We start from the raw sequence: 23,602 nt of genomic DNA, 5'->3' as shown, positions 1-23,602 counted from the left end.
TACAAAAAATTGCCATAAACTAGGTGGCTTACAAAAGTGGAAATTTTTTCTTCCACACTTCTTAAGGCCAGACATCTGAAATAAAAAATATTGGTATCAGTAGGGCTCAACTATTTGGGAAAGCTCCAGGGGAGAATCCTCCCTTGTCTCTTCCAGCTTCTAGTGGCTCCAGAGGTTCTTGCTGTGTGGCTGCATAATTCCAATCTCTGCTTTTCCTCTGTGTTATTTCTTCTCTGCTGTCTCTCATAAGGACATTTGTCATTGGACGTATAGACCATCCCAGTAATCTAGGATGATCTCACCTCAAAATCCTTACTTAATCACATCTACAGAGACCCTTTTTCCAAATAAGGTCACATTCATAGGTCCTGAAAGTTAGGGTGTGGACATAACTTTTGGAGGGGCCATAATTCAATCCACTACACTAGTATAGAGTATATACTACATACGTATACTCTGTTCCTATAGCAAGACATCAGTTATATTTACCTGAACTCTAGGTTAGACCATGAATACCTTATGTCTTCTGTATATCAAAATTATAACTTCATTTGTCTTAAGTTTTTTAATATTCAGATAAAGAACTGTTTTCCTATCATCTTCCTCACCAAAAGACTGTTTTTAATAAAATTGCAAACTCGTATATTTTATGCCTTTTCATCCACTACATTTATTTAATTTGAAACTTAAATCATCCCATGTTTGGCCAGTGAGAATCTCTTCAAATGAATTTGATTCCTTTTTTTTTTTAATTTATTTATTTGAGAGAGAGAATGAAAGAGAGAGAGCATGAGATGGGGGAGGGTCAGAGGGAGAAGCAGACTCCCTGCTCAGCAGGGAGCCCGATGTGGGACCCGATCCCGGGGCTCCAGGATCACCTGAGCCGAAGGTAGTGGCTTAACCAACTGAGCCACCCAGGGGCCCCTACCTGATTCCTTTTGACATGACCCTGATACTCTTTGATGGTTTTCTCACCACATAGTACCACAAGATGACTAAGACTCAGCCATTTTCTCAAGGACTGGTTTATTTTAGGAAGAAATGGTATTTCAAGATCTGAATCTAGATGCTAGTAATATGTTCACTGCTTCTAAGGTGTTCATTGTTTCTAGACCTTTCTGGTTGACAGAAATAGAGATTATATGTGTGTATATATATATATATGTATATATATATAAATGAGTATATCTTATTATTTCCAATTCAAATGAAAGATTATAGAGTTTTTAATTAACTACCTTCTCTACTACATCTGTATCTCCTTTATTCTATACTAGGAATCTTGGAACTTAAGAACAATAGGAATGATAAAAGTAGAACAGTCCATAATTACTCATTTGTTTTACCCGATGTGATACACACTAGTCTCAATACTGATACTAATTCTACCACCAGTGGTGCTTACTGAAAACTTTTTTTTTTTTAAGATTTTATTTATTTATTTGACAGAGAGAGACACAGCGAGAGAGGGAACACAAGCAGGGGGAGTGGAAGGCAGAGAAGCAGACTTTCCACTGAGTAGGGAGCCCGATGCGGGGCTCAATCCCAGGACCCTGGGATCATGACCTGAGCGGAAGGCAGACGCTTAATGACTGAGCCACCCAGGTGCCCCACTGAAAACATTTTCAAAGGTTTATTTGCATATGCTCTCCCTATTCTCCCATTTAAAAAATTGCATTGTATCTACATTATTTTAACACATAACCATTACATATATTCTCTCCCTCTTCATCCTTATTTGGCTTTACTTTTATTATTTTTTTTTAAGATTTTATTTATTCATGAGAGACAGAGAGAGAGAGAGAGAGAGGCAGAGGGAGAAGCAGGCTCCCAAGGAGCAGGGAGCCTGATGTGGGACTCATTCCCAGGACTCTGGGATCACGACCTGAGCCGAAGGCAGATGCTTAACCATCTGAGCCACCCAGGCACCCTTGGCTTTAGTTTTATAAGCAATTAGAAAATTGATGCTCAAAAAATAATTTTGAACACTTTTCCTTTGACAATATTTCTAGTCATTTTGATATTCAACCTCATTCTTTGGTAGATTGCTCACAGACAGCTAGCAGAACAATACTACCAGAGCAGAGTCTTGCGTGTTCGTAACAATTTGTCAGTGCCCTTTGCTGAAAAAAAAAAAATTGCTTGTTCCTTACTTTCCTTAACTATCTTAAATGTTACTCTTTTTCACCGGGCATAGAGTACTGCTGTCAAATTTCAATAATAATATAATTTTATTATATGTCCAAATATTTTTCCTTTAAAATAAAGAAAAAAGATTTCGTATCTTGGTGTTGGCCAATCTAAGCTTTAAGCTACACTCTGTACTCTTTAGAAATGTAGAACCAGTTTAATTTTATTTCAAGAAAGTTTTCCTGAACTATAGGTCTTAACATGATTTGGTGCCCTTAGTTTGGTTTTTGCCTTTTCTTTGCCTATCTTCAATATTCATCATTATCTCTACAGTTCTGTTGGAATTTCTTCTTCTGTTTCCATTTAAACATTCCCTCTGGTTTCATTTTGTATTTCTCTTAAGGCATTATTGGCTTTTATTTATTTGCTTTTGGGTTACTTATTCTTCCTTTGTGAAATTTTGTTTCTTTTATTGTATTTCTTTCCTGAGATCTGTCACTTACCTCTTATGTTTTCAAATCCCTAATTAATGGGTGGCTCAGTTGGTTAAGCAACCCACTCTTGGTTTTAGCTCAGGTCATGATCCCAGGTTCAGTGCTGAGCAAGGAGTCTGCTTGAAGATTATCCCCTTGTGCTCCTTCCCCCCACTCATGTGCTCTCTCTCTTTCTCTAAAATAAATAAAATCTTTTTAAAAATTAAAAAATAAAATCCTAATTAATGATTTGCTCATATCTTACATCACTTTTTTTAAAAAGATTTATTTATTTTAGCAGGGGTGATTGAGCATGTGAGAAGGGGAGCGACAGAGGGAGAGAATCTTCAAGCCGACTCCCTGCTGAGAGTGGAGCCTATTGCGAGGTTGCATCTCACACTAGTTAGATCATGACCTGAGCCAAAACCAAGAGTCTGACTGAGCCACCTAGGTACCGTTCATTTTTTTTAATTTTTTTATTGTTATGTTAATCACTAGGTACCGTTCATTTAACTTTTAATATATTTTAGCTCATTTTGAACTAACAGGTTAGTTTTGATATGTTTTGGGCACTCTTCTCACTCTCTCTAGGGATGTTATTTTGCTCTTCATTCTCTTTTCCTCATGATAATTTTGCATAGGATTTGACTTTGATTCATTTCCATTGCTTATTTTTCTATGAAACTAGCTTTCCTGAAGTTTTAGAATAGTGCAAAATTAAAAATCTTATGGATCGCCAATAAATTCTTGGTTCTGTTTTTATGTATTGGTCAAGTATTTGATGGCTTGCTCATGAGATTTCTGGACCCTGTACCCTTCTCAGTTTTGGTCTAGATCTTCTCTTTTGTTTCTGTTACTTTTCAATTGTTATTCCACTCCTAGGAATTTCCCATCACTGTGGGACTCTGTGTTGGGAGTTGTGGAAGTCAGTTTTGTGAATTCACAACTTCAGCCCCTTTGTTTTTCTTACTACAGATCTCTTGCATTTACCCAGAACTGGAAGGGGCAAAAACCCTCCAAGTTCCAGCTTCTCTTCATAAACTGCCCTCTTTATGTTTTTGAGCAAATATAGCTTACTTATTTGAGGCTCTCTCTTTCTCAGGTCTGAGAGACACCTCACCATTTCTGCCTCCTCCTTCCCATATAGATAGTATGATGCAGATCTTATGGGTTTTGGTGATTTGTCCCTCCTGCCCTTCTGTTGTGGTTTGTGGGAATACCCTGTCACTTAGTAACATTTCAAATGTTCTAATTTTTTTTCTTCATGTTCCATTTGTTCCGTCTATTTTCAACACAGGGTTTTAGAAGGACTGGAAAATCATTCTGCTAGCACTGCCATCTTCCCAGAATCCCACCAATGGCTTTCATTTTTCATTCACGTTATGTTTTGCATTAGCCTCATGAATAGAGGTAACTATGCTCCGTATTTTCTCTGATATGTAGTATACACCTGTGTAAATAGGCAAACAGCGTACCCATTTTTCAGCTTAATCCTTCTTAAAGGGTTTTGTTGTTGTTACAAATAATGCTTCTATAAATATTCTCTTATATCTCTACCTGCACACACACTGAAAACAAGGTAGTACAGCTCCAAGTGTGGTTTAAGTTTGGAGAGAAACAGAGAAAATCAGAGGAAGTAGAATACTAAAAACTACGGTAGACTGAGCATTTTCTTTCAAGTAAAACTGGATAGCTAAAAGGGACTATTTCCCTTATTAGAGTAGATTAATTTTAAATTGAGTAAGACTAAAATTATTTTCCCGATTATTAAAAGTAAGAAATTTTGAAGAACACTACATAAATTATAGAAAATATTAAAGAGGCCTACCTTCTATGTACATCTGTGTTATACTGTGAATAAACTTTATGACCTTTCTATGCATAGTTCTCTTGGCTCTGTAGTACCCATTAGAGTTAAAATCCCTGAAACCTCTTTTATGTATATGGCCCACGACTTCAGTACCATTTTCTCCTCCCTCAATTTGTTTGAGGAAAAGTTCCGGTCATATAAAGAAGCAGCAGTCAGAAAAAGAGAAAAAAACAGCACCTACAATATTCCTGACAATGCAGGCATGTTATCTATACCATGGAAATTATGTTTTCTGGGGCAGGTTGGAAAAGACAGGAGCTGGGACAGACCTACCAGGACAGAGATGAAAAATGCAGTTACTTAAACTCAGAAGAATTTCCATTCAGTAAGTTTCAAATGCCTGGTAGTGGTGTTGTAAATTCACACCTGGAAGGTTCAGAAAAACAGGTCAGTCTAACAGGTGGTGACAGATGGCAGGAAAATTCCTATGTTTTTGTTTACAATTATTCTCTCCCTCCCTTCCCTGTAAGATTATCTCACCCTTCCCTTCACCATGCGATTTGTCATGCCTCCTGTGGGAAGAGAACACATTCCTGCCTCTCTGAGTTTTGGTACACCCATGTGACATCTTGACCCGTGGATAGTGAGCAGACATGATACACTACACGTCGAGTGAAAACTTTAAGATGGAGCATGAGCTTTAAGATGGGGCCATGAAAAAAAGCATGATCTACATGGAGAGACTCCTTCTTCCAGAGCCCTGCAGGAGAGATACAGCTCTAGCCAAGTCACAGTCACCTTCAGCTAAGAAATTAAAGCTTACTAATGTAAGTAACTGAGATTTAGGGACCATTTGTCCATGCAGCAAAATTGACTAATACAGATATTGGTAAAAACGCAATAAACACGCACACTTTGTAGCTCCCAAGCTCATGCTCTTAAACATTCTTGCCTAAGGTTAAGACTGGTCCTAAAAACTGGAAAAGGAAGATCCTGAGAAAAGAAGGCAGGGAATCCCATTTGAAGACAATGGAGGAAAATGGCAGTCGTTAACAAAAGGGCTTAGAGATGTTGTGTACTATCTTTACTTTTGTCCTGAAAACACTCTTATATTTATCTCACATAGGGAAAAAAATAGAATTTTATTTTTACTAGCTTGCAAAGCATGGAATACCCTGTGACAAATGATCAATTTTTTTTTTCCAATTCGAATATGGCATTTACCATTTTATGTTTGAAGGATGTCCAAAATGTCCCCTTCCTTCTTAACTTTACCTGTCACTAGCAACTCCTGTCTTCTAGGGAAGAAAATTTTGCCTACGTAATCCCTTAGCAACAGCCCACAATTCTTACAACTTGACTCAATAAGAATCCTTTCTGCAATTATTTTCACAGCTTGCAAATTTAGTATGTTATAAACAATAACTGCCCACAATTTTATAAGCATTCCTTTCTAAAACAGTCCTTAAAAAGTGTTCCAAGAGACAATATGTATCTACATTCTTTACCAGAAAAATGAAATATGTGCAAAGAATTAGGTAACTTTCTTTGGATGTACATTTGAAGGCAGAGTCTGTACTAGAACCCTTGCCTTCAAACACCAAAGTCTATATTATCTCACTTTTAGAGGTTGCTTCAGAGCAGCTCAATCTTTCTTTTTTCCTTCCTCACACTCACCTCTTAACTCCACTGCGTATAAAAAAGACTTTCATAAATATTGATTTCTATCACTATAGATAACTGGAAAACTAATTCATCTCGGAAGTTAGGTTAGCCTAAACTATAAACAAATGAGTAAAATTTTATTACAAAGATATTTTAATTTTAAAGTGAATACCCACCAATTGCATCAACATGGATGGAACTTGAGGGGATTATGCTAAGTGAAATAAGTCAAGCAGAGAAAGACAAGTATCATATGGTTTCACTCATATGTCGAACATTAAGGAATACAGTGGAGGACCACAGGGGAAGGGAGGGAAAACTGAATGGGAAGAAATCAGAGAGGGAGACAAACCATGAGAGACTTTGGATTCAGGGAACCAAACTGAGGGTTACAGAAGGGAGAGGGGGTGGGGGAATGGGGTAACTGGGTTATGGGTATTAAGAAGGGTACATGTGGTGATGAACACTGGGTGTTATACACAACAAGTGAATCGTTGAACACTACATCAAAAACTAATAAAAATAAAACTAACAATGTACTATACGCTGGCTAATTGAACATAATAACATAAATAAATGTCAATAGAGAGGAAGAAGAGGGAAGAACTAAAGTTGAAAATAACTTTAATACCATTAAACTTTTAGATAATTCTGTTGTGCTTTTCTACATTTAAAATTCAACCTAAAGAATGTGCCATTCACTTACATAGTGATATCTAGGCTCTGCCAGTCTAATCAATATCACAGTGAAGATGTGTGCATGCACATCAGAGAAATCTTGCTTTTGGGAAGTGTTCAACATGACCACAGATTAGTATCTTATAGGCTTTTTTAGTTTTCAATATAAAAGGTTCATATATTTGAAAGATCATATTTTCCCTTACCACTGCTTGAAGGAGAGTTTTCCTGAAAGAGTATGAAAAAAAATTTTTGTTAAACTTAAAATAAGCCCTCTGTGGAGAGGAAACAACACTGGGTTCTCCAATTGTTGGTCCCATTATATTAAGCCATTTCTCTTAAACTTATATCTACTGTCTTGACGTTTTGGAGAACCAGTCCTTTTTGTAATTAGTAGAAACTGAACATAGGTCTTCAGGCCAAGTGAAATATAAACAACCATGGGCTTTTACTTTAGAGTGTTAAGAATAATTTGTTGTATTTATCTCTAAATATTATAAATACAGTGATGATGCAAGTAAGAGTAAAGCCTAGGAAGTGAAAATTTCTTTAACAGAGGGAAATGCATACTGCAAGGGAGTAGTGATAATTCTGTATAAATCTCTTTGCTAACACGTTTTCAAGTATGACTTTTAAGATGTCCTCACATCATGAGGAGAGAAAGCTCTCTCAAGTCTTGTATAAGGGCACTAACTCCATTCACTAATCACCTCCCAAAGACCCCAACTCCAAATACAATTCCACTGGGGAGGGCGCCTGGGTGGCTCAGTTGGTTAAGCGACTGCCTTCGGCTCAGGTCATGATTCTGGAGTCCTGGGATCGAGTCCCACAACGGGCTCCCTGCTCGGGACGGAGTCTGCTTCTCCCTCTGATCCTCTTCCCTCTCATGCGCTCTATCTCTCATTCTCTCTCTCTCTCAAATAAATAAAATCTTTAAAAAAAAAAAAACAATTACACTGGGGATTAAACTTCAACGTGATGATTTTTTGTGGGACACAGTCGTTCAGTTTATATCAAATACTACGTCTAATTTATTCTGCAAAATATTTTAAATAAATATAAAAAACCCATTTGGTCCTCATATGTGTTTGTATTGTTGTATATGCTAGTAATTGTTGGAAATCCTAAAAAACAAAATGCTAAAACACACTTGGCATTACTTTGTAACTGGAACTGTTATTAAAAATAAACTATGCTTGGCCAAGAAGTTGCAGTTGTGTCATGGTCATAAGAGACGGCAAACAAATTTAGACTGTATTGCCATGCTTTCTAGTATTTCATTTAAGTCTGAATAATTTTAAAATTTATCATTTGGCTATAAATTAATCTTTCATTGGATGATGCCAAAAGACAAAAATACCAGATAAGCACAGAAATGAACAGCTGATGTTCAGCTTACAAAGATATTCTTGAGATCATTAGAACTAAATCCATGGAGAAAAGCATCGCATACAAGATTGGTTCTAAAGAAAACAGAAAAGGCAAACTTTGCAAACGGTCAAAAATTCCCCACACATTTCTTTATGACAAAATCAAAATCATCTGAAGATGGACATAGTAATCCTCTTTAAAGCTAATACAGCCAATTTTACCTTCACTGTTGGGATGGATAACTATTTCTTTGTTAAACACCAGATGAAATAGTCAATGTTTTAACAATAAATAACCAACATAGTGAGAAGCTTACATTATGAGAGGTAGAAATTACAACTTATGAGTTGGATTCATAGCTCCTAAATCACACTTATTTTCAGGCATTTATGTTCATTTTTCTCTCTCTACCTACGCCCCTCTTCTACCCTCCCTCGCTGATTTATTTTTTTGCTAGGCACACATAGTTGAATTTCCTTAGAAACGTGATTATACTATGACTATACGATAATGCAAATTAGACCATCTTAAAAGTCATACGTGAAAACACCTTAGCAAAGAGATTTATACAGAATTATCACTACACCCTTGCAGTATGTATTTCCCTCTGTTAAAATAATTTTCACTTCCTAGGCTTTACTCTTACTTGCATCATCACTGTATTTATAAAATTTAGAGATAAACACAACAAAATGTTCTTCTCTAACACTCTAAAGTAAAAACCCATGGTTGTTTATATTTCACTGGACCTAAAGACCTATGTTCAGTTTCTACTAATGACAAAAAGGACTGGTTCTTCAAAAATGTCAAGACAGTAGATATAGGGTTAAGTGAGGTGGCTCAATATAACAAGACTGAGATTTAGAGAACCTAGTGTTGTTTCCTCTCCACAAAGGACTTATTTCCAATTTAACAAAACAAAGCTCTAGAGTGTTTCCAAGTTTTGAAATAAGAAGGATAAGGAGGAGGGGCACCATGGCGGTTCAGTCGTTAGGCGTCTGCCTTTGGCTCAGGTCATGATCCCAGGGTCCTGGGATCGAGCCCCGCATCAGACTCCCTGCTCGGCGGGAAGCCTGCTTCTCCCTCTCCCACTCCCCCTGCTTGTGTTCCCTCTCTCCCTGTGTCTTTCTCTGTCAAATAAATAAATAAAATTTAAAAAAATAAAAATAAAAAATAAAATGATTATACATGTAAACAGTTATATAAGGCTATATATAAGTACACATGAGTTAGTGATAACATCAAGCAATTGTCACTTGCCAGGCAGTGTTCTAAATGCTTTACATATATTAACTAATTTAAATTTCTAAAAATCGTGTGAGGTAAATGTTCTTGTTATTCTCATTTATAGATGGATAAACTAATACATACAGGCACACAGTAAGTTGCTCAGAGTCACACGTATTGTAAACTAGGATTCAAACCCAAGCAGCTAAGATGCAAACCCAGGCAACTAAGATTCAAACCCAGGCAGCTAAGATTCAAATCCTGTCAGCCTGTGTAAACTTCCCCAATGAGGACAGTTCTTTTCTGGTTGTGCTGTCTTTTTAAAACTTTCATATATAGGTGTTTCTGACCTTGGCACCCAAAGATTCAAGTGTGGATTTGATATGGTTCACATACACTGTGCCCATAAGGCTTCACTTCCATAGGATGCCATCTGTAGGCAAAGAATGATTATAAACTCATGAGATGCTTTGTTTTTGTAAGAGTGGCTTTGAAGTCTAAATAATAATAGTAATATGTACAACCAGAAAAGAGTAGTTTCTAAATCTTTTGTTCTGAAACTCTAAAGTAATTAGCAAGTTTTCATCAGTGTTTGTGATAGTCTGTTAAACTCATGAAGAGTTATAAAATACAGTTTCCTGACAAGATTTTTCAAAGTAAGCAGTTACTAGATCATGAGTCATTTTAACCTTATCTTTAGGTTAATGGGAAGCTTATGTAAAGGATTTAAGCAAGAATACTTTTAAATGTGTGGTGAATTCAAAGTGCAGAATAATTTAATGAGATAAACCTGTGGTCAGAAAGTATGATTAGGTAGCTTCTATAACAACTCAGGCAAGGAATGTGATGGAAGTAGTAATTGATGATGGAAATAAGTGAATAGATTGTAGGGCTATTTGAGGATAAAATCATAAACTTAGTGATTGGTTGAATTTGTAACTCAAAGAAGGAGCTAATAATACTCTAAATATTTCACTTGAATAAGATGATATTGCCACTCATTGTCACAGGGAAGACTGAGGAAGGAGTGATTTTAATTAGCAAAACATAGGAAAAAATAATTTTATTTTTAATCTGGTCAGTTTGAGACACCTATAGAACTGTAAAATGGAGATTTCAATAAGTCATATTACAATGGGTCTAAAGATCAGGTGGTTGATTTGCATTAGAGGTACTTCTTTAAATCTCACTGAAAAAAAAAATCACTTCAAGGAAATTTTCCTACCTTTGTTAAATGTTCTTTTCTCATGTGGACAGAACATAGAAAGCATACACATTATTTAAACAGAATTTGATATGACAAACCACTAGACAGTTACTGAAGAACTGAAGGGGATAGGATAGGAATAGGAATGGAATAGGAACAATGAAGTAATAATACAGAGATAGCAACTGGAATTAGTAGCTACCAACTCAGGGCTATACAAAAAGAGGAAGTTAGATTAGGCTTATAATGATCTAAAATTTCTATCTCGTAGGAAGGGATGCTACCTAATGGGTAATTCAAAAGCTTAAAGGCTGGCCTCCATAAGTGAGGTCCCAGATGACAGGTGACTGATGAAATGGAACTGCCCTAATGCCTGGATGCCCTGATGCATGTATGTGTTTGGCAGAAGCAGTTACACAAACAAACAAACAAACAAACAAACAACTTCAGGGACACCTGGGTGGCTCAGTCATCAAACGTCTGCCTTTGGCTCAGGTCATGATTCCAGGTCCTGGGATCGAGCCCCACATCGGGCTCCCTGCTCGGCGGGAAGCCTGCTTCTCCCTCTCCCACTACCCCTACTTGTGTTCCCTCTCTCGCTGTGTCTCTCTCTCTCTGTGTCAAAATAAATAAATAAAATCTTTAAAAAAAACTTCAATCCTCAGACTGCTCTTTTCCAGCTTCCTCTCCTGCCTCCTCACTCACAATCTAGAACACATTCTGAAGGTATTCTACAAGGAACAGCACACATTACTTTATAACCTTGACCAGGTTGTTTCCTTATAAGTTCTCTCCCAAACTGATACCAAAAGCAAAAGGCCAAATGGGGAGCAACGGGTTTACCAAGTTGGAAGTATGCCCCTGCATAATAAAGGAGAAACCATCACATTTCACTCTTGATACAAGAGCACAGAGATGACAGGAGGCCTTCTTTTTTGTTTCTTCTTTCCAGTTTGGCTCTACTACTTTTTCGATATATAGGCTTAAAGTAGGAAGTCAACAATTTCTCAGTTAGCAAGAAATATTTCATTCCAGGGGTTTTCATGTCATTGATCTTTAGTTTCCTACACTATAGATATCACCTTTAGTCATAATTTTATATTATTCAATAGACAGGTCAGAGAAGCAAATTAAAAGCAGCTGGTTAGTAACCATCAAATTAAAACCTATAATTCACTTTATTAATATCCTGCCTGGTTTTCATACCAGTTTGAATATAGAATGGAAAAGTAGTGGTAGTATGCTTGTTTTACTTGCATCATGGGACCCTGGGAATCAAGTATGTTGGCAAATATGGATATAAAATCCATATTTTAACTTTACAATCCCAATTTCTAGTTTGGATAGAAAAATTAACATTCAGAATTTAGAACATTAGACAAGCATTTAAAATTCTTAAGCACAAAGCAAAATCTATGCTAAAAACACTTTTTGAGGTTAAGTAATTTCTATGTCATTACTTTATCAGCCTCAAAGATATGTCAGATACAAAATCATTTAACCTCATTTTACCTGCAAGCTTTTTTATTATAGAATAAGTGAGGCAATACAGAATTTTCTTCATTTAACTCTCACTTCAACCCACCTCATTATTTTTATGCTTTCTCCATCATTTTTAGGAGGTAGGTCTTCAATTAAATAGAAAAAAGAAAGTAAAGAACTCTGTTGACACCCAAACACCAAGTTATGTATAGAAAGTAGTTGTTAATTAGGAAGAAAATGGTGATTTGACCTGTAGACTTTTCACTCTGAAGGACTAATGAACCCTGCTAGAATACAAAACCTGAAGAATGCAAAATCCCCTTCCAGTTCTCCTTCTTGTCACCCACATTGGAAAAAAAATCTTTTGCTTCCCTTCCCACCCCCAGCCAAGGATGTCCAATGCACAAGTGGTTGGTATTTCTTTCTTTTTTTTTTTTTAAGATTTATTTATTTATTTGAGAGAGACATATGTGTGCATGAGTCGGGGGGAGGTGGCAGGCAGAGGGAGAGGGAGAGAAATCCTCAAGAAGATTCCCCACTGAGCAGGAAGCCTGACTTGGGGCTCAATTCCAGGACCCTAAGATCATTATGTGAGCCAAATCAAGAATCTGATGCTCAACCAACTGAGCCACCCAGGGTCCCCACAAGTTGCTGGTATTTCTGACCCCATACAGACACGTGTAGACAATGGAGGTGAGGATGGGTTATCCTAGGAAAAGGAATGGAAGAGAAAATCAGATGTTCAGGAGATTCAGATTCTGATGGATCGATTAGAGATTCAGTATGCAAAGTAAAGAACATTTAAAATTATATTCTGGTCTCCATGAACACTCATGATTATCCAATAATAATTTTTATATTAATGAACCATTCCTCTTTCCCTTTACAGATACTGCAAGGCATAATTATGAGATTAAGCCAGTTTCAATTTATTCTCCATTTAAATCACATTCACTGTTCTTGTTACTACACAAATGTCCTGTTAAGAATTCTGGTTTTGTGTGAGTTTGGCTCTGGGGTGTTGGGGCAAAAAGTTATGAGTCCACCTTGGGCCTCAGTATAAATCAAGGGTAATTAGGGAGCTATGAGTTTAATAACCTACAACTCAATTAAAAAAGACATGCATGAATGTAATGTTCTTTTGCTTCCTCTCCACCCCGAGCCAGTAATGTCCAATGCAACAATTGGCTGGAATTTATGACCCCATTTTTCATTTTAATCCTTTTATAGGTATAATTTACATTCAATAAAATGCACAGATTTCAAATGTACTGTTTGATAAGTTTTGATAAATGTACACATGTAAGCACTACCCTAACAAGACACAGAACATTTCCATAATCCCAGAAAGTTCTTATATAATCAATGTCACCACCCCTCACAATCCCAGCCCTAGATAGCCACTGATCTACTTTCCTTCAATATAGATTAGTTTTGTCTGCTCTAGAATTTGATATACGGAATCATATTTATGTAATCTTTTGAGCCTGGTCTCTTTGGTCAACATAATGTTTTGGAGATTCATTGATGTTGCTGCTTATGTCAGTTCTCTACTCCTTTTTTATTGCTAAATAGTATTCTATCATATGGCTATATCACAATCTATTTATCCGTTCTCCTGTTGGACATTTGTTGTTTCTAGTTTGGGGCTGTTATCAGTAGAGCTTCTATGAATAATCTTTTCAAATTTTTCTAAACATATAGGCTTTATTTGAATTAATACCTAGGAGTGGAATTGCTGATCATAGGGTAGGAGTATATTTAACTTAATTATAAACTGCCAAATATTTTTCCTAAGTAATCGTCTCATTTATTTATTTATTTATTTATTTGACAGAGAGAGACACAGCGAGAGAGGGAACACAAGCAGGGAGAGTGGGAGAGGGAGAAGCAGGCTTCCTGCCGAGCAAGGAGCCTGATGCGGGACTCGATTCCAGGACACTGGGACCACGACCTGAGCCGAAGGCAGGCGCTTAATCACTGAGCCACCCAGGCGCCCCAGTAATTGTCTCGTTTAATATTTTCTCCAGCAGTGTATAAGAATTTTAATTAGTCAGTTAAGTTCAGCATCAGTTAAGTTAAGCTCAGTCAGTTAAGCATCTGACTCTTGGTTTCGCCTAGGTCATGATCTCAGGGTCATGAGATTGAGTCCCATATTGGGCTCTGTGCTCAGCAGGGAGTCTGCTTCTCTCTTTTTCTCTGATTCTCTCCCTCTCCCTCTGTCCCTCCTCCCTCTCGTACATGCTCTCTAAATAAGTAAGTAAATAAATAAGTAAATAAATAAAATTGTTCCATCTCCTTTACCAACACTGATATTGTCTGGGTTTTGCCACTAGTGAGTATCCAACCTGCCAGCAGCAGATACCAATGCTGAATATTTAATAAGGCACCATTTCTTGGATGAATAGACCACTGTCCTTCCACAGAATAATTTCTAAACTTTGTCACCAAAGTGTTCAGGGGGAAAAGAAAGAAGTGGACCATAATTTATCTTTACCGAATTTGATATAATCTCTAGACAGTTTTTCCTTGCTTATTTACAATGTCTTTATAGTCACCACTATCCCAGATCTTACTAAAAGCCCTTTTCATTCACATGATACCTACCACACACATTACCTAAGTCCAGGTGATCCATATTACAACAAAAAATGTGACAATTGGCTCATGATACAGAAACAATTGATCTATTAGAATTATGGAATAGTCTTCTGAAAACAGTCAACATGCCCAAAGTGGGGAAAAAACAATATTGAGTTAGGGCATTGTCCTTCAGGTAGCAATATAATGATTGAACCAATGAGGGATATATATTACTATGTCTTCTATTGCTAGAATTCATTGTCCTGGGAACTATAATTGTGATGAAAAATGTCTCCTCCCACAGTTAAGCCATATCACACATTATCACACTTTTCACTGCTTGTAGAAATTTTGCTTCCCTTTTCTACAATCATCGTCTCTGCTAAATAAAAATCCCTGTTTCCTAGGAAGATAATACTTCCTCCAGGGGATATAATTAGTTTTTCTAACCTAGGGGTTGTGACTGCTGTCTGGTCACTTTGAGCTCCTCATGTTGTGGAACAACATGTGAATAAAGGACTTACACTACTAGCCTGAATAATAGATCCTGATTACACAAGGAATCAGAGTTTAACAACGTCTAGGACAAGTATGTCCAGAAACCAGCTGATATACTGGTTCTTCTCTTTGTATTTTCATGTTTAGTAAGAACCACCAATAAGCAATAATAAAAACCACAATACAACCTGGGCAGCAGAAGGAAGAGCTCTAAAGCTTAAGAATAAAGATCTAAGTCACATAAGCCAGACCACCTAAAACATTAGCAGAAGATGAGGAGAATCTAGAATGAGTAGATGAGAAGAAAAATGAGGCATATTAATTATGACTTCAAGACTAAATAGCATAGCAGAGATTGTATCTTGTTTCACTAACACTCTTACTAGCGTCCTCCAAGAGATTATAACTGACCTCTAACTTGAAGAACGGTACCCTTCTCTTCTGAGGGAACAGGTGAGGACATCTTTATTTAAAAAAAAAAAAACGATTTTATTTCTTATTTTAGAGAGAGAAAGAGGGTGTGTGTGCGCAAGTGAGCAGGGGAGGAGCAGAGGTCGGGGGAGAGGGAGAGAATCTGAAGCAGACTCCAAGCTTAGTGTGGAACCTGATGACCCTGAGATCATAACATGAGCTGAAACCAAGAGTTGCTTAACTGATTGAACCACCCAGGTGCCCCGACATCTTTATTCTTATTTTTAAAAAATGGAGGGTTGGTATTTTAAAATGGAATTTCTAGAGAATGGAGAGTATAAGTGATTCAAGTGATACAAGAAATAGACTGTATTTGATAAATATTATGTGCCTCTTCAGTTTCTCTTAACTGCCTCTTTCTTTCCGAATGCATCATTCACCTCCTTGACCATGCTGCCATAACCATGGCATAGTCCCTTGTTCTTGGACATCAGAGCATAGCAACCAGCTACACTCTGTGTTTTGTTTTGTTTCTGTGTCTTCTTGTCACTTTCAAATTTGGATGAAATGCATTAACAACAGTTGTGGTATTTGAAATCTTGAACTGTCATTTAAGTGACTATATGATGCAAATTAGATGTGATGGGAAAGTTAATTTTCCATGGGGTAAAGTTTAACCAATGGAAAATAGGAGAAAAGAAGGATCTTGACAGAGACATTTCCCTTCCTTCCTCTTCTCCACGGACTATTCCAAAAGATAGTTGCTCCTTGTCATCTTGCCTAAGAAGTTTCTGTATGCCAAGTAAATGCATCTGATTGTGACATGCTCTCATCACTGCAGCTCATTAAGAAGCATGAGCATAGGAAGTAACACAATTTTTTGCACTGATTAACTTTCCCTTACATCCCTTCTCTTTTTACTTGCTGTTCTGTTCTGCACGTTCCAGATGAGTTACGAGCACTTTAATCCTTGCCTCAGGTTCAGTTTTTAGAAGACCAGTAGTTTTCTAAAGAGTAGTCTATTGCTGAATTTTTATTGAGGCATTTAATATTAATTTTATACATGTACATTATAGCAGATAAAAGCATGAACATTAAAGGCAGCCACTTGAATCAAATCTCAGTTACTTATCAGCAATATGTCCTTAGACATATCACCTAATATTCTGTGATCCTCAGTTTTCTCATCTGGAAAAAAAGTGATAACAGAGAGAGAGGGTAGTAAGTAATTAAAAATGTGTATCAACTAATTTTTTTACAATGATGTGTAGTTGGCCCAATACTTTTCTGTTAAATACCTCCCCACTCTCCATTCAAATTCACGATTAAATAAGAATCTTCAATTTTGTAATACCTGACAGACTCTACTTACCGCTGATTCGTCTTACAGGATGAGCATCTGAATCAGACAGAGTAGGTAAATCACAGTTTTTTTCTTGGGTATTTTAAAATAAAGTGAAGAAAGAATTCCACCAGGGGGGGTTGAAGATAAAAGTTGTGAAAGCCAGGAGTTATCATTGACTATGTTCCCTGTTCGATGGAGAAAACTCGTTCTACAGGGAAATAGAATCTGATATTAATAAAGAAGTAGAGCTAAGAGATTGAGACTGACTCTCGATAACTGCTAAATCCCAGATATTAGTCATCGATGAGACTCGCCTCTACCTTTACCTAAGCCTGGATCTTTGGGCCTGATTTGATTTTTTGAGCCAATAAATTTCCAGTTTTGCTTAAACTAATCTTATTTGCATTTCTGACAACCACAACTTCAAAAAAAGGAAAACATCTAGGCATTTAGTATAATACTTAACCACCTATAAAGTCCTCAGTTAATGGTAATACACATATTTTAGAATAATTATTTCATTAAAAAGAGTACAAGATAAAAATTTTTAAGACCTTTCTGGGCATGTATGAAATTCCTATGTAACTCCATATGTAGAAATATTGGTCTTTTAACTATAATTCAAAATAATAAATTGTGAGAATGATCTCCCAAAGGGAAGAAACAGCTGACAATTCCCAGGCCTATTGGCCCATATTTCATCATTTCACATGTCAGTTTCTAGTTTCAAAGAAATGTTCAGCTAGAGGTCTAGGAACCAAATTTTTTTCCACAAAGCATACTTCCAGGGTTAAATGGATACAGGATGTGTCTACATAGGACAAGCAATCTGTGTCTTCAGTGACATTAGGAATTATTACCCTCAATTTTTGCTACTAAAATGAATGTTTGTGCATAAATAAATGCACTCAGAGAAGTGAGAAGAGAAAATATTTGAGGATATTTGGGGAATTCTTATATCACAGTGACAAATACAACAGCACTTAATTGAATTTCTTTTTTTTTAAGATTTTATTCATTTATTTGGGAGAGAGAGTGAGAGAGAAAGCACAAGCAGGGGGAACATCACTGGGAGAGGGAGATGCAGGGTCCGCACTGAGCAGGGAGCCTGATGTGGGGTTCGATCCCAGGACGCTGAGATCATGACCTGAGCTAAAAGCAGACACTTAACCAACTGAGCCACCCAGGGGCCCCTATTGAATTCCTTTTGTATATTTACACCGTATGAGAAGGTAACTCGAGATTTAAAAAAGGCATTCTTAAAGTACAGTAAATTGTAGTAAATGTTTACAACACTTACATTTACCAAGTAATGAATTATAGGGGAGATAATATGGTGGCAGTAAATTGTTTATAAAGCTGTAACTGTAAACTCTGGTAACAGCACTAATTTTTTTAATACATAGAGGAAAATATATTATTTACTTGGGATAGGAGAATGATATTCTTTTAACCATATTCTTCCAGCACAGCCACTCACATAGGATGATTAAGAGACGGTTATTTGGAGATCACTTTTATTTGGAGTCCAAGTAGATTTACATGCTAAAGTTCATTCCACAAAATATAGGGAATTTTGCCAATTTTAAATTCAGATAAAATCAGATAGAAGAAACTAAGAAGCAAATCAAAACTCCCAAATGTAAGAACATAATGTGGTGTTAAAAGAAGGATTCCAGGAAGCTGCAGCGACAAAGAACAGTTATGCAGAGGCTACCATACCTTCTCACATTTCTAATGAGAACACCCAATCCTTAAGACAAGTTCCATCAGTCCTTAAGCACCACCCACTTCCATTTCTCCTTGCCCTATTAAGTCCTGTTACTTGTATCCTTGGAACTCCAAGTTTGTGATCAGCCTGGATGCATCTCCTCCTCCTAGCTTCGGCTGGTCAGAATGCTTAAAAACATCTCAAAATGACACTATTTCCCTCACACCACACACAGCACCGTGCCAGGAGATGGACTAGAAGACTTCCCTCATGGCTACCTCCCAAATATTGCCATTTCCATCAATTTTCTTCCTTAAACACCAGTTCTGCTGAAAATCATGTCCTCCATGTATCCTGTGATTACAGTAGTGCTACTATGATCTCGCCTGAGTCAATCTTTCTCATGGTACCACAGCGTGTACTGCTCTACACAAGTGTATGGAGGCCGATCTCTGTTTTCTTCACAACTCTCTCTTGCTTCCTATGCTTAAGAGTCATTGCTTTCCCTTCTGTTCCTCAAACCGGCATACTTTTATTCATTTTGAAGGTTGATGTTAACAGTGGGGATGTAGGCAAATGAAAGGCTCTTAATAACTCATGTTTTATGAACTCTGATAGCAGGAAGGGAAAAATGAGGGGGCGGGGAACCGGAGGGGGAGATGAACCCTGAGAGACTATGGACTCTGGGAAACAAACTGAGGGTGTTAGAGGGGAGGAGGTGGGGGCTTGGTTAGCCCAGTGATGGGTATTAAGGAGGGCACGTACTGCATGGAGTACTGGGTGTTATACAAAAACAACGGATCCTGGATCACCACATCAAAAACTAATGATGTAATGTATGGTGATTAACATAACATAATAAAAAAAAATTCTCCATTATGGGGGAAGTTTGTTGTCCTGATTTACTGTGAAAAGATAGAACATAAAAGTGAAGCCTTAGGTAGTACACCTCACCCTGGGTATGGATGCTGGCCAAGCTTTTGGCCCTCCAGCATTTTTATTTGTTCACTGCAAATGGAGACACCATATCCCTCCCAGGCCTACAGATTATATTTGTTAGATTCTTTACTTCTAAATTTTCCTTAGTTAGGCACCTCTGGCCAGTGCAGGCCCTAGTCTAGCCTTCTAACAAATGATTATTATGTTTCCACAGTTTTGGGACTGCCAGCATCTTATGTTTGGTTTTAAACTCAACACTATCCAGCTCAAGTAAAGATCTGCCCAAAATACCTTAAGCTCTTTCAACCCCGGGCACCTGGGTGGCTCAGGCAGTTAAGTGTCTGTCTTCAGCTCAGATCATGATCCCAGAGTCCTGGGATCGAATCCCACATCCGGCTCCCTGCTCAGCGGGGAGTCTGCTTCTCCCTCTACTCCTCCCCCTGCTTGTGATCTCTCTCTCTCATGCTCTCTCTCTCTCTCAAATAAATAAATAAAATCTTAAAAAAAAAAAAAAGCTCTTTTCAACCCTTCTATTTCTGGGGTTAAGCTTTTGACTTTTATATATGAATGTTCAAATTAGCTATTTGTTAGACTCCGCAAATAAAGTAGAGATCCCCTCTTTCTTCTCAAGCTTAAGGTAACCTATTAGCTCTTCTGTCAGGTGGACATCTGCTCACCTCTATCACCTTTAGTAACTCACTGTGCTTTATTAGGCAGTTGTTTTATGTATAGGTGTGTCTAATTGTATCTTTGTTTTTGAAGACTTTTCCACTACAGTGATTACCCATGATCTTAATTCTTATATTACACTTTATTTCTTGTTTCTTTACTTTTCAGTATAATATTTTCCTCATAAAGATCTTTTGAAGATACAAAAAACCTATCCGAATTTAACTATACGTGTAACATGAAAGTTATATTTTTTCTGAAGAGTTCAAGCTTACTTTGTATGTTTGAGATTTTCTAGCAATATAAGTATTATTTCAAATTGCATTCTCTATTTCCTTTACTTGGAAATCACCATGTGTTTCTTAATGTTCTTTATGTTACCTGATGAAGACTTTTTCCTAGACATTTTTACCCCAGTGTTACCTGATGAAGACTTTTTCCTAGACATTTTTACCCCAGTTTTTAAGGGAAAGTAAATTAATTAAACCAGGCATTGGGCTGGACTTTCAAAATAATACCACTTTATTAATGCACATAGAGTTTATGAGTGAGGTTCAATTATTCTTATTAGCAATCAAAATGTAGTCTTCAAAGATACTAAGCAACTTGACTAAATTTTCACAAATTGGTACTAGAACTGGAATTGAAACCCACGTTGGCCCCAGCCCAGGGTGCTACATATTCCAAAACACTATGTGGGATTTTCTAAATAAAGTTGAGTTAGTCAAATAAACAAGTCTCCTGACAAATTAGTTCTTCCCAGCTTTTGAGAAATGAATTCACAAGGCTATCATAAAACCCTATATTCCAGAAAACCAAAGGTTGGCCTTTAATGCATTCTATATAATCAACTGTTTACTTACCATTTGTTTTGTTTTTTTCCCTTCTAAGTCAACAAAGCAAAATAAGAATTGATTTGTGCTTGTAAATTATTTCTATTTATATCTTCCAACATATTACTTTTTTTCCACAAAATTTATTACTTTGATACATCTTGCAATGTAAAATCTTCCCTTAATCTTCCCATTGGATTTTTCATCTCAGACATAATTCTCATTTTGAGAAGTACAATTTGCATACACACACACACACACACACACACACACACACAAAGAAAACTTGTCTCTGTAAGTGTAACATGTTTGTTACATTATTTTATGTAACATATTTTGATGTTACATGTTTGTTATGGACTAAACTGTGTCTCCCAAAAGTCATTAAGTCTTAACCCCCAGCACTTTAGTAAGTGACTATATCTGTAGATAGGGCCTGGAAAGAGGTAATTAAATTAAAATGAGGCCCTTAGGGTGGGCCCTAATCCAATCTGCCTCCTGCCTTTATAAGAAAAGGAAGAGACACCAGGAATGTATGCACAATGAGGAAAGGCCATGTGAAGACACTGTAAGAAGGCAGCCTTCCACAGGCTTTACTTTCCCTTAAAAACTGGGGTAAAAATGTCTAGGAAAAAAAGTCTTCATCAGGTAACATAAAGAACTTTAAGAAACACATGGTGATTTCCAAGTAAAGGAAATAGAGAATTCTTACCAGAAACCAATCTTTCTTTTTTTTTTTTTAAAGATTTTATTTATTTATTTGAGAGAGAGACAGAGTAGGAGAGCAGGGGGGTAGTGGGGGAAAGGCAGGGGAAGGGGAGAGAGACAAGCAGATTCCCTGCTGAGTGTGCAGCCAGATGCGGGGCTAGATCCCAGGACCCCAGGACTCTGAGACCATGATCCAAGTGGAAGTCAGACCCTCAACCAACTGAACCACCGAGGCACCCCAGAAACCAATCTTTCTGACACCTTGATCTTGGACTTCTAAACTCCAGAATTGTTAAAAAATAAATTTCTGTTATTAAGCCACCCAGTCTGTGGTATTTTTTGACTTGGTGACTCTGGCAAAATAACACAGTGTTCAACAGTTCCTTTAACTTTTGAATATGTGGAAAGCAAACCAGTGTATTTCATGTACCTGTTATCAGTCAGTTTCAATTCGATTTTTCTCTTTTTTCTAGGTCTTATTTTCTTGCTTCTTTGCATGGTTAGTAATTTAATTGAATGCCAGCCATTATGAATTTTAACTTTATGGGTGCTGGATGTTTTTGTATTCCCCTTTCTGCACTTTGTTCTTGGATATGTTTAAGTAACTTAAATACAGTTTTGATGAGGTAAACAAAAACAAGAGAAATGTAGCTTAAATTAAATCTCCTTACAGCTTGCAGCCCGCTGATAGATACCTGGAACATGCAGAGCGTGACCTTCTTCAAGGAACTCACGGCCACCTGAGTGCCTTAATGTTTGTTTTATTAAAGACTGAAAGTAACCTTATCTTAACAGCAGCTAGCCCCTCAAGGTTCTGAAAACTTTGCTTCAAAATTCTGTAGAAACTTACTTTATCTCTACCCCTCCCTCCCTCCACAACTTTAAAAGTATATAATCAGTCATTCTTCACAATCCCAGTGTAGCTCTTTCTGCCCATCCGTCCTATCCCTACACAAAATAAAATCACCCACATGAGACTCCACACTGAGCATAGAGCCTGCTTAGGGTTTTGTCTCTCCCTCTCCGCCTGCCCCTCCCCTACTCACACTCTTGTTCTCGAGTGCTATCTAAAATAAATAAATAAATCTTGAGAGAAAAGGGATAGATCTCATTATAAGTGTTCTTATTGCAATAAAAAGAAGTTTGTACTTATTCTATGTTTGGCAAAATATGTGGTACAACATAGGAGACTGACATCTTTTTTAACAAATTAATAAGATTTCATGAATCTCTGTATCACTAAATGCCATGCTTAAATTATAAGGTCACTTGAGAGGTAGCCTGGCTCATGTGGGGCTTGATCTCAGAACCCTGAGATCATGACCTGAGCCAAAATCGAAAGCCAGACACTTAACTGACAGGCACCCAGGTGCCCCGTGATCTACCCCTTTAACAAATTTTTAAGTATATGATCAAGTATTATTAACTACAGGCACAATGTTGTACAGCAGATCTCTAGAACTTAATCATTCTGTACAACTAAAACTTTATACCCATTTATTAACTGGCTTGTTTCTTTAAGGAGTTCATAGCAATGGATTTTAGACAAACAACCTACAGAACAAAGCAAATAAATGAAAACCCAAAGGTATTACTTAGTTAACTATATGCAAGTACTGAGGGCAGAAACATCAGGAAATATTCAAGGAACTGTAATATCTGGTGTTGGCTGAAATAAATAGGAGTGTTGGAGAGAACTACAGGAAATGGGAAAAGAAAGTTCAACACTTATCTCATAAGGTTTCTTGGGCTTATTCTGAAATCCATAGAGAAATAATGTATAATTTTAAGCAGGTGTTCAAAAAATAATATTGGTGATATAGAAAATTCATTTCAATTATGTTGTTAGGGAGGTCTTCTCC

The sequence above is a fragment of the Callorhinus ursinus genome, unplaced genomic scaffold (genome assembly GCF_003265705.2).
Source record: "Callorhinus ursinus isolate GAN/ISIS: 27379988/994484 unplaced genomic scaffold, GSC_fseal_2.0 scaffold4, whole genome shotgun sequence".
Classification (NCBI taxonomy): Eukaryota; Metazoa; Chordata; class Mammalia; order Carnivora; family Otariidae; genus Callorhinus; species Callorhinus ursinus.
Note: the sequence above shows the minus strand (reverse complement) of the source record.